This window comes from Triticum urartu, chromosome 2A, assembly GCF_056163025.1.
Source record: "Triticum urartu cultivar PI428250 chromosome 2A, HENAU_Tu73, whole genome shotgun sequence".
Taxonomy (NCBI): domain Eukaryota; kingdom Viridiplantae; phylum Streptophyta; class Magnoliopsida; order Poales; family Poaceae; genus Triticum; species Triticum urartu.
The window spans coordinates 86,996,590-87,009,990 of NC_141874.1; the positions used below are offsets into that span (position 1 = coordinate 86,996,590).

At 47.7% G+C, this 13,401-nt stretch overlaps 1 pseudogene; it reads right to left on the reverse strand.

Annotated features, from left to right (window-relative positions):
* Nucleotides 1–356: 356 nt before the first annotated feature.
* LOC125535127 (uncharacterized) lies at nucleotides 357–2,256 on the reverse strand (annotated as a pseudogene).
* Nucleotides 2,257–13,401: the final 11,145 nt, after the last annotated feature.

Genomic DNA, 13,401 nt, shown 5'->3' on the forward strand with positions numbered 1-13,401 from the left:
TGTGATTTTCATTTCTTATCATGAATCATACACGTCAAAAAAGGTACAGCGTGCGAGTATCGTGGGCACATGCCCTACAAATTCGAAAATGCCTATAAAAATCAAATCAGAATCAATCAAGCATTGCTGGTATATTTTACTTGTTTTGATGGGATTTTTATACACGGTACCATTAACTCGATCCTCCCACCGCTGCCCTCCTCACGAGCCTGGACGGCCGATCCTCTCGACGTCTACCCTCATGTGTCCTCGCGCCGCCATCATCTTCTTCTCTCCGATCTCCTTGACTAGGAGGACTCCTCTGTGCCCCAGGCCCTGGCCGACACCGGCGACTCCTCGGTACTCCACCCGCGCCATCACATCCGACGCAGGCGAAATTCTAGCTGATGCCATGGGATCCACATCCTACGCTCGTCGGCCATCTTCCACTCCAGCTGCTGCGTGGTGCCGCCACTGCGGGAGGCAACCTGGCAGGGGCAGATGTAGCCGTCCTCGTGCAGCCCGACCCATGCGTCTAGCTCGGCGGCGAAGGAGCCTCGGCCTCTGAAAGGCAGCATCCACTCCCCATGGCGCCTCCACTTGCAGCTCCTGGTGTCGACGGAGTACGTGCCGCAGACCGCCCTGCTCCACGAGGACACGAATATGGTGCGCCCGTCCGGGTGCAGCGCGTAGGAGAAGATCATCTCGTCCTTGGTGAAGGGCGTCGGCATGCTTTTCTAGGACCAGTAGGTGGGCAGCAGGTCATCGTCTTCCGTCGTCGGTGGCTTCGCCATCGCCTCGAAGGACATAGACCGCTCCATGAAGTGGAAGGCAAACGCGTACAGCGCGTCGCCGGTGCCGGAGGTCAGGAAGGTGTTGGAGCCACAAAGCAGTGCGTCTCGAACGGGAGGGCCGACGGGCAGTCCGGCGGTGTCAGTGTCGTAGAAGAGGGTTCCGGCGTGTATGTTGCTCGTGGCGATGATGTTGCTGCCCAGGGCTGCGAACTACATGGCATGGCCACGCTCAGGTGACACTAGCCGGAGGACAGGGGGCGCTGAGGTCGGGACTGTCGGCATCGATCTTGCGGATGGTGAAGCCCTTGTGCCAGTCGTCTAGAACCAGATAGAGGCTCTTCTCCTTGTTGCCGCTGCGGTCCCGGTAGTAGTTGGGCTCATCCTCCTCGCCCTGCCTTCTTTGCTTAGACATCCCGCCCCCGACTGACTGAATTCTGAAGTATATACCAGAAAAACACGTACGCAGACGAAAACACTCGAATAGATTGGACGTAGCTGGCTAACCACGGTTGATGTAGTATCGATCTACTAGAAGCAACACGGATACGCGCAAGAAATTGATACACACGGGCATGCCTCGTGCCCGCTGATCTTTCTATTGGTCTCTGGGTGTACTGTTTATAGGGGTGCAGGGTAATACGTATATATAGCTATAGCTAGGACTTGCAACATAACCGATTCGGGACGGAACTACTGATCCTACTTGGTGATGGATTCGTGCACAAGCCGGACATGAGACGTGCTTTTTTTCTTGAGGGAAACGCCGCCACCGCCGCCGCCAGCGCGGAACCCTAGGGGCAGGGCGCTAGGATCCCCAAAGCAGGGCGGGCAGCGAGGAGCAGCGCAAGGAGGCCGTGTCGGTCGTTCCCGCCACCAGCGCTAAACCCCAGGTATTTACGTTCCGTGTCCTCCCCGCACTCTACGCTGATACATCAGCGAGGAGCTGACGGTGGAAATGCTACTCCTCCCCGAACTCTATGATGCTTGATTCGATCTCGTGGAATGGAGCCATGACGGTGGGCAAGGCTACTGAGTTTGCTCCTAACGCCGGCTTGGGCGATGGGTGGGACGAATGCGAGCAGCGGCCAACGGCGGACATGGACTCAAGCCAGCACAAGTCCACGGCGGTAGAGGAGAGACACCACCCACCACCCATCGATGCAGTGAGGAGTGTGGTGTTCTACAGTATGGTAATTGGTAAAAGTTTTTGGTCCTATAATATCAGAGAGAGAGAGAGAGAGAGCATATTACATAAAAATAACGCTGAGAATTTAGATGCATTGTTTGTCACGGAGCTGTGACTGGCCAATTTACATGAAATTAATTCCCTTAGTTGTGGTGGCAAATATAATACACCTAATCCATATTGTTATGCACTAGCGTGTGTGTGTGAGATAGATGGATTATGGTCTCACACCCAATAAGATGGATATGTGCGTGTGTTAGAGAGAGAGGGGGGGGGGAGAGGGGGAGAGACAGTGAAGAAGAGGGACGAAAAGAGTGTGTGTGTGAGAATTTGATGGTAAAAAAGGTCACCAATGTCACTTGATATGTATGAGAATATTAAATGTAATATTAACATGATTAATATTAAACTCTTAAAGTTACGAAAATGTTACCCGTTGTAACGTACGGGCGTTCTTCTAGTACTCTATAAATTTGGAATGGGATTAAACAAGTTTAGTTTTGCGTTTTCGAAAGGGAAGACCGGCGAAATCGTGGAGTAAGCAGCCGTGTTGTTTACGCAGTGCCTTCTTACTAGAGCGTGCGTCATGTGTGTAAAAGCATCTTCAATAGCTTGTCTATATGGATGTCTATACTTGTTTTTCATGACGTGATCCAAAAACAGGCGTTCAATAGCTTGTCTATATGGTCGTTTAAATATACACATCCTTTATATCGACCTCGACAATGTCCACGCCTGGACAATGTGAAGGCATTGTCTAAACTTAGTTGCAGTCATGATTTCTTTCTCTTTCCAGCGACGACCCACCTGTCATGGTCCCTGTATATAGACATTCTGATGCAAAACTGAACGTGTATATAAGAAAATATTTTTAGACCATTGTGTATATAAATATATAGACATTTAAATATATGCATGCTATTGAAGATGCTCTAACATCGACTAGGGCTGGGTGCGAATGAATCAACGCGGTGAAACAATGCATGGCTTAAAGTAACATGGGTACAGTCACTCGGTTACTGGCTCGCCGCAGTTGGTAAGCTGAACCAAACGCCACAAACAAACAAGACGAGGCACTCAAAAGTCGTACGAATCGACAAAAGCAGGCTGCAGTTGGTAGTCTCACTTCCAGGTTTTTTTTCGTCCCACCACTTTCATCCGGTTTTTTTCGTAGGTTAACCGTCGTAGATTTTTTTCGTCGCCTTCCCCACTTCATCGGTTTATTTTCACTTCACCCTCTCACACAACGAAAAAAACTGAACGGATCAGAACTTTCCATACTGATGCAAATTATTTAGTAATGTCTTTATGTAAAAGAATCAATCACAATCAATCATAATTAATCTTCATAACGTTTGTTTCTTTTCGAATCACGTCCATAACTTTCCTTCCTTGTTTGGGCAGAAATTGTTTGGTAGTAGAGATTAGGAAGCTTCCTATGAGTGTAGTAATAGGAAGTATTCTTTTTCTTGATGATTAGTTTCCATGCATGATGATAGTAAATTAGGCCAACATTCACCACTATTTATCAACGTCATCAATCGTATCCATTCCTACCAGTTTTAAGGGAATCTGCTCGCTATGTCTTTTTTAAGGGGATCCGCTCGCTAAGTCGTCGTCGCACGTTATTTTCACAAGCAATTTCCCTAAAAAAAGGCGTGGGTATTGGTAGTTGAACGCCCGCTAGGTTTTCTGTCTGTCCCATCCTCGCGCTGTGCCGCCGCCACCCGCCCGAGCCCGTTAACTTCGCCAGCCATCGGGTCGACTGCCCCCGCCCCAAACCCCCATCCCCGAGCACTAGCTATCGCCGCGTTGCCGCCCCAAGCTCCACGCCACCGGGAACGAATCAAGCGCCGTCCTGACACCGCCGTCGCCGGTCCAGCACCTCCAGCCTTGCATGGACAGCTTCAATGTGCAGTCTCCCTTGCTGTCTCACCTTCTGCCAGCACATGCAGCGGCGGGGTTGGACGCGTGCGTGCTTGCTAGCTTGCTCTCCGTGCGTACGTACTTGCTCTGTGTGCGTCGCACCGGCCAATGCGCATGATGCGTGTGTGCCTGCTTTTCTGTATGTGTATGCCAGCGTGATGCGTGTGTGCGTTGCTGTGTGTGTATGATATAGATGGCCCGAGTGTGTGCATGTTGTGCTCTGCTCTCTGCTGATCTATGTGTTGGTGCTCCTACTATATGTTCATGCCATACAAATGAAATTTCTGTTAATCTTCTGACATGTTGAGTTGGTTCTCTCTGTCTTCTGAGGGGGTGAATGCAAAGCAGTCTATTAAGCCAGGCACTATTGCTGAGCTAAATTGACAAAAAAATATTGGTAGCCATAGTTGTAGTTTAATTAGTAGCGAGTTGCCTGATATGTATAAAGAGCCCGTTGCAACTGAGCCCGTTGCTAAATTTGCAAAAAAAGGTCGCCAGTGTCACTTGATATGTATGAAAATATTAAATGTATTATTAACATAATTAATATTGAACTCTTAAAATTAATGTGGCCCCGTTGCAACGCACGGGCGTTCTTCTAGTTTAAGTAAGGACGCACCATGTGAAGTCCATCCGTAGATACCATCCATTATTTTCCAACGACCTAGGCTAGCTAGCTCCTGCGGCGAGTCGCCGATTCTTATGTATTTCTTAAAAATATATTTCGTGGGAGATACTTCGACGGTTCAATATAGTACTACCTCTATCCTGATTTACTAGTCCCCTCGTATTTAGGGTCAAACTTCGATCATGATTTTAACTAATAAAATGTAAATTATACATAATAAGGATAGTATCATCGAAAACTATGTTCGAATACGAATCCAAATGATATAATTTTTCATGACATGCAGTAACATTTTATATTTTGTTAGTTAAATATATGATCAAAATTTGACATAAAGTATAAAGGGGCCAACAAATCAGGACGGAGGTAGTATAAGCGAGGAGACCATGGTGAAAGCTGCATCGGTGAGCGCCACCCGTACTTAACCACCCGGAATTGATTCCAGGTGGTCGTGTCGGGCTCGAGATGTCTGATAAGAAGGGTGAAAAGATCTCAAGTGAAATACTCTGGTGCAAATTTCACGTGCCATATTTGCTGGTACATCATATGCTTGTAGCACCAGCAAAATTGACATCGATTTTCCTTTGGCATGCGTGTGCACGACACCGCTTGGATGTAAACATAGCCAAAATGACGACGGATTCTGAAATAATCTTGGGGCATGTTAATCGAAAATACCTAGGTGAACATGGTTTCACATGCATCCACATGAATACTAAAAAATAATACTAGAACATTTTTAAAAGTCCATTCAGGATTTAAAAAAAAAATCAAAGTAGAAACCACCGGCTCTATGTTCTGCCCAGGGGTGAACCATTAGCTCTGCGGTGTGGTGGCAAACTGTTTTAAACTTTACCGAAATGAGAACGGGTTGCCTCCACGTCCAGAACCTGTCAACGTGAACTTTTTACTGGGTGGTACGCATGCATGCCAAAGCGCTATGTAAAACAATGGCTTACAGTAACATGGGTACAGTCACTCGGTTAGAGCATCACTGGCTCGCACGTCAGTTCAAAAGCAGAAAACAAACACACAAACAAGCAGACGAGGCACTCAAAAGTCAGTTCGAATCGACAAAACAAGTTGCATTTCAGTAAGGACGCACCATGTGGAATCCATCCACAGTTACCGTCCATTATTTCCCAAGGACTTCCGCTAGCTTCTGCGCCGAGTCGCCGACTCTTCTGTTTCTTGACTTTTCGTCGGAGATTCTTCGGTTGTTCAATAAGAGGGGGAGCAATGGTGAAAGAAGCATCGGTGAGCGCCACATGCACTCCCTTTTATATTTCTTTACAGGGAATACGTAATTAATCACCTGGAATTGATCCCAGGTAGCCATGTCAGAGCTGACATCTCTGCCAGGGCGGAGCCAGGATTCGGGCATGAGGGGGGCGAGAAAAATAATAATGGCTTAAGGGACACAATATAACTATTTAGCCTCAAAAGTAGCATTGATATGGATGCACAGCAATATATATTTGATAACCCATTTGATAATACTAACAAGATACAATTTTGTTGGTTTAATATTAGCTTTAGCATGTATGTACGGATTTATATTTTTGGTAGCATGATATTTGAGCTGAAAGTACGCCTTCTTATAAAAATAAATCTACTTTAGCTGTATCCCTCCTCTTCGTATATACTCCAATCATTGAAACCTTAAACAAAGAGTGGAATTAGCTTTCGAAATTGCAAAAAAAAAATAGCTTTCGAAATTGTAATGTTCCACATATAATTTGCAGATCAAACCACTAATTCACCAAGAATTTAAATTTGTCATCATGTGTGTTAGATCTGGCAAATCCACCGGCAGTTCGTTGTTGTACTACTACTTTGGTGACATACCTTGAAATTGATGTAGTATGATGCGATGCCAACATCAGTTGATGAAGCAGCCGAAGATTCAATCACCGGAGTAGAAGCTTGGAATGCCCTGTGCTCCTGTGGTGCCGAAAGAAGCAGCGAAGGCCGAGAGGCGATGGCGCATGGGCACACGAAGCCACCAACAAAACCAAGAGGGAAACTGACTACTAGATCGACGGCTGTAACTGTGCCTATTTTCACGATGCGGCTAGTACAATTAGCGGTTATCTGTGTTGGGCCTTTGGGCTGCAATATTGGTCCATTAGCTTCAAACGGGAGTACAATAATGAGGAGTACGTCGCTACTATATACCGTAGTACAAATACTTGACGAACATTCGGGGGGGGGGGGGGGGGGCGAGATGATGGGGGGTGTCTGACCCCTGCTCGCACCCCACTGTCTCCGCCCCTGCTCTTTGCCATGAAGGATGAGTTGTTGTGCTATGCGTGGTCGGCCGTGTCCATGTGTTTCGTAGGCAGGAGCAGAGGGGGAGGGGGAGGCTTCTAGCAGTAAGTGCATGAATCGTTTCACGTGCAAAAGCACATTGCGCCCTACGACATGTACATCATCTATGATAGGAATGTGAAGTCGTTATCGTAACATGGTACGTCATCCAGATCTCCGTCACCAAGTTTTGTGGCGCGGTTGATATGCTGAAGGCAAGGTGGCCATTGCGCCCGGCAGAGGAGGAGATCGTAAGAGTTTTTCTTCTTCTTGCTCAACTTGTTGATTGATTCATTTCGTATTGCTCTCCACACTGTGTATTCCTCACGCGCTGCCGTGATGTATCACAAGATAGATGGACGACCATTTATGCACATAGACTGTTGGATGAAGCTGTAGGGACAGCATATGTGGGACGACATGATTCGTTCATGAAAAACTTGTTGAACATCCGGTTAATCTCGTTGAATTTAAACTATTGTTGTACTACACTTATTTGCATGCTATGTATGAATGGTTTCTGCTATTTTACACCATGTGATCGTAAAGCAAGCAAGGGGCGAAAGTTAACAGTAACAGCCACTGGTGGTGGTGGTAGATCATCGTCCCTCCCCATGAGGACGGGAGTGCGAGCAGCAGCAGCGACGGTTCCCGCGCGCCACACCACGGGAGTGCAAAGCCAACGTCGTTCTCGCAGTCTCGCTTATCCGCTACTTGCGAATCTGCGGCCGCTCCCAGCCACGTTTGCTCCTCGCAGCGTACTTTGATCGCGAGATGGAGATGAAAATTCAGCCGGCGAGCGACGCCGACGGCAGCTGGCCGCGCGCTCCTCCTCGCGTTCCCCGGGCCTGCTCCGGCCACCGGATTTGCGTGGCGGGTGGGTTCCTGTGACCTCGTCCATGTCGGGACTCGTTGTTGACGGCTCGGTTCACGCAGGCTCAGTCTCCGGAACGCGAGCGACAATGTGACATGTACATGTCAGCATGCCGTTTGCTCTGCAGTTTCTTTATCCTTCTTGCAGCCAGCCGTGCGATTACCTATACTTCAATCAGCCGTGTACGTATGCGTGCGCTGCGGCAAGAATTTTGGCGTGCCAATCCGCGGTTCTGGCTTGGCTCTTCCGTCTACGCGTGGGGTACCGTGTTGTGTTGTCAACGCACACACGAGGCCCACGCACGCACTGACTGCACTGCCGTCTTGCGCAAGCGCGACGGTTGATCATTGGATCGGATCGCCCTTCATTAGCCGCGCCGCGGCATGCCGGCTGTGGTCTCCAAATCAGATGTTCGCGTCCCGGTAGGCACACTTGCGCACGCCTCCGGACCCTGCCCTAGTGGCAGCTCCAGGAATTTGTAACCGGGTATTCATGTGTATTCATTTTGCCAATATTATTGTTATTTTTTAAAAATTGTCACTGTTTTATCAAAATCAACATTATTTTATAAAAATTATGGGTATTCACATGAAGACCTAAGAATACGCCTAGCGCCGCCCCTGCCCTACCCAACGACGAGTGGCCACTCACGCATGCACCAATCCAGCCGCCGCCACGGCGCCGCTCCTCGCTTGCTCTACATCCGGCGGACGGCGTCGCCGTGCCCCAGGTGGATCGTGGTGGTTTTGCGTCCGTGCGGTCCATAACCCGGATAAGTTCGCTTACGTAAGGCGCCTACAACGGCCAATGCATGCATGGAGCCAACGTGCCGTGTCGAGTCCGGGCAGACGCGCGCGGGCCGATCTGATGATCATCGTCTCGGGAATGGTGCCCGTCGACGGAGCGGGGATAGGGACGTCCGCTGTCTTCTTCAAAGATATGATACTCTGGGATGGGATTAAACAAGTTTAATTTCGAAAGGGAAAGGCCGACAAGATCGCCGGCTAAATAAGCAGCTGGTGTTGTTTACTACGTGGTGCGCTCTTACTGGCGCGTTCGTCATGCGTGTGTAACGCCAAAAGCACGGCGACGAGGGTTCGGTGCGAACCGCGAATGAATGAATCGACGCTCCAGCCAACGAGAGACCAAATTAAGGAAAGTGCTACTCCCAGTGCGTACAGGTTACTAAGATGCACGGTAAATAGCAGTAAACAAAAGTTGATACAATACATGGAATGTTCTTTCCCGGCACAATAAGATGCACGGTAAAATGGAATGTTCTTTCCCGTCAAGACACGAAGGAGAAACCACCGGCTCTATGTTCTGGCCAGGGGAAAACCATTGGCTCTCTTGTGTGGTGGCGGCGACCTGTTTTAAACTTTACCGAAATGAAAACTGGTCGCGTCCACGTCCAGAGCCTGTCAACGTGAACTTTTTATCGGGAGGTTCGCATGCAGGCCAAAGCGCTAGGTGAAACAATGGCTTAAAATAACATGGGTACAGTCACTTGGTTAGTGTCTCACTGGTTCGCACGTCAGTTCAAAAGCAGAAAACAACCACAAACAAGCACCCAGAGCAACTCAAAAGGACCGACCCATTTGGTCCGCCTGCGTTCGTTTGGGTCGGCGCGGACAAAAGTGGAGGCCCAACGCGCCGACCCAAACCCAAATAACGTCCGCGTCGCGTCGGTGCCGACGCATTTGCGCCCCAAATGCGTCAGCGCGGACACCGAACGGACGCTTCGCGTGCCTTCTCGCTGTCTGCCGTGTCCCCACATGGCGGCCGTCCAACTATCCGCTGCCCACGCGGTCAGCTTAATTTATAACGACGGGCCCACGCGTCAGCGACGGCGCCCGTCCTTTTTTAAGCCGACCGTGTGGCAGAGCCGTCCTTATCTAAACTCGCCGTCCCCATCTGCCCACCCTTGCTCCCTCGTCGCCGGCAAACCCTAGCCACCGCAACCACAGCGCCGATGGGCCTCTTCTCCGGCGCCAGCGGCAGCAAGGCCAAGGGCAAGTCCCCCGCCACCCCTTTCCCCTCCGAGATTCTCCCACCCCCGCCGGCGCCTCGCCGGCAGAGGCAGCGCGTCAGCGTGCCAGTGTACCAGGCAGAGTGGCACCGGCAGAACCGCCAGCCGCTGCCGTATCCCGATGTGACGCTGCCGCACGACTGGCATCTGGATCCAGATAGGATCCCAGTGCCGGCGGCATCGCGGTCGGCTCGTGCTCACGCGGAGGAGGTGCGGCGCCAGCGGGCTCTGCTGACGGCGGAGCAGCGCCGCGACTCCACCTACGCAACCGACTCGCCCAACTGGGCGAGGTGGTTCGCCTTCGAGCACGAGGACGCGAGCGCGCCAGGGCGTGCGCGAGGTCGACCGGAGGCCAACGCCGCTGGTCGTCCGCGAGGAGGACCAGGCGGCGGAGGACGCCTACCAGGCGGCCCTTGCGGCCGTCTACCGTGAGAGCGAAGAGGAAGAACGACGCAGAGCGGAAGCGGCGGATGTTAGAAATATGCCCTAGAGGCAATAATAAAATGGTTATTATTATATTTCTTTGTTTATGATAATTGTCTATTGTTCATGCTATAATTATGTTATCTGGAAATCGTAATACATGTGTGAATACATAGACCATAACACGTCCCTAGTGAGCCTCTAGTTGACTAGCTCGTTGATCAAAAGATAGTCATGATTTCCTGACTATGGACATTGGATGTCATTGATAACGGAATCACATCATTAGAAGAATGATGTGATGGACAAGACCCAATCCTAAGCATAGCTCAAAGATCGTGTAGTTCGTTTGTTGTAGCTTTTCCGAATGTCAAGTATCATTTCCTTAGACCATGAGATTGTGCAACTCCCGGATACCGTAGGAGTGCTTTGGGTGTGCCAAACGTCACAACGTAACTGGGTGACTATAAAGGTACACTACAGGTATCTGTTGTGACATTTGGCACACCCAAAGTATTCCTACGGTATCCGGGAGTTGCACAATCTCATGGTCTAAGGAAATGATACTTGACATTAGAAAAGCTTTAGCATACAAACTACACGATCTGGTGCTATGCTTAGGATTGGGTCTTGTCCATCACATCATTCTCCTAATGATGTGATCCCGTTATCAACGACATCCAATGTCCATGGTTAGGAAACCGTAACCATCTATTGATCAACGAGCTAGTCAACTAGAGGCTTACTAGGGACATGGTGTTGTCTATGTATCCACACATGTATCTGAGTTTCCTATCAATACAATTCTAGCATGGATAATAAACGATTATCATGAACAAGGAAATATAATAATAACTAATTTATTATTGCCTCTAGGGCATATTTCCAACAGTCTCCCACTTGCACTAGAGTCAATAATCTAGTTCACATCGATATGTGATTAACACTCAAGGTCACATCCCCATGTGACTAACATCCAAATAGTTTAGTAGAGTCAATAATCTAGTTCACATCACTATGTGATTAGCACTCAATGAGTTCTGGGTTTGATCATGTTGCTTGTGAGAGAGGTTTTAGTCAATGGGCCTGAAACATTCATGTCCGTATGTACTTCGCAAATCTCTATGTCATCTTGTAGATGCAGCTACTACGCTATATTTGGAGCCATTTCAAATAACTGTTCTACTATACGAATCCAGTTTACTACTCAGAATAATCTGGATTAGTGTCAAAGTTTGTATCGCCGTAACCCTTTACGACGAACTCTTTTACCACCTCCATAATTGAGAAAATTCCTTAGTCCACTAGTTACTAAGGATAACTTTGACCGCTGTCCTGTGATCCATTCTTAGATCACTCTTGTACCCCTTGACTGACTCATGGCAAGGCACATTTCAGGTGCGGTACACAACATAGCATACTGTAGAGCCTATGTCTTAAGCATAGGGGACGCCCTTCGTCCTTTCTCTCTATTCTGTCGTGGTCGAGCTTTAAGTCTTAACCTCATACCTTACAACTCAGGCAAGAACTCCTTCTTTGACTGATCCATCTTGAACACCTTCAAGATCATGTCAAGGTATGTGCTCATTTGAAAGTACCATTAAGCGTTTTGATCTATCCTTATAGATCTTGATGCTCAACGTTCAAGTAGCTTAATCCAGGCTTTCCATTGAAAAATACTTTCCAAATAACCCTATATGCTTTCCAGAAATTATACGTCATTTCTGATCAACAATATGTCAACATATACTTATCAGAAATTCTATAGTGCTCCCACTCACTTCTTTGGAAATACAAGTTTCTCATAAACTTTGTATACACCCAAAATCTTTGATCATCATCAAAGCATACATTCCAACTCCGAGATGCTTACTCCAGTCCTTAGAAGGATTGCTGGAGCTTTGCATACTTATTAGCATCTTTCAGGATTGACAAAACCTTCCGGTTGTATCACATACAACCTTTCCTCAAGAAAATCGTCGAGGAAACAATGTTTTGACATCCTATCTGCAAGATTTCATAAATAATGTAGTAATTGCTAATATAATTCCAACAGACTCTTAGCATCGCTACGAGTGAGAAAGTCTCACCGTAGTCAACTCCTTGAACTTGTCGGAAAAATCTTAACGACAAGTCGAGCTTACTTAATGGTGATATTTACCATCATTGTCCGTCTTCCTTTTAAAATCCATATGTACCTAACAGCCTTACGACCATCAAGTAGTTCTCCCAAAGTCTACACTTTGTTTTCATATATGGATCCTCTCTCGGATTGTATGGCCTCGAGCCATTTTGGAATCCAGGCCCACCATCGCTTCTCCAGAGCTCATAGGTTCATTGTTGTCTAGCAACATGACTTCCAAGACAGTATTACGTACCACTCTGAAGTAGTACGCATCCTTGTCATCCCACGAGGTTTGGTAGTGACTTGATCTGAAGTTTCATGATCACTATCATAAGCTTCCACTTCAATTGGTGTAGGTGCCACAGGAACAGCTTCCTGTGCCCTGCCACACACTAATTGAAGAGACGGTTCAATAACCTCATCAAGTCTCCACCATCCTCCCACTCAATTCTTTCGAGAGAAACTTTTCCTCGAGAAAGGACCGATTCTAGAAACAATCCCTTATTGCTTTCGAATCTGAGACAGGAGGTATACCCAACTGTTTTGGGTGACCTATGAAGATGCATTTATCCACTTTGGGTTCGAGCTTATCAGCCTGAAACTTTTTCACATAAGCGTCACAGCCCCAAACTTTTAAGAAATGACAGCTTAGGTTTCTCTAAACCATAGTTCATATGGTGTCGTCTCATCGGAATTACGTGGTGCCCTATTTAAAGTGAATGTGGTTGTCTCTAATGCCCAACCCATAAACTATCGTGGTAATTCGATAAGAGACATCATGGTATGCATCATATCCAATAGGGTGCAGTTATGATGTTCGGACACACCATCACACTATGGTGTTCCAGGCTGTATTAGTTGTGAAACAATTTCCACAATGTCTTAATTCTGAGCCAAACTCGTAATTCAGATATTCATCTCTATGATCATATCATAGATATTTTATCCTCATGTCACGACGATCTTTCAACTTCACCCTGAAATTACTTGAACCTTTCAATAATTCAGACTCGTGATTCATTAAGTAAATATACTCAACATCTACTCAAGTCATCTGTGAAGTAAGAACATAACGATATCCACTACATGCCTCAGCACTCATTGGATTGCACACATCAAAATGTATT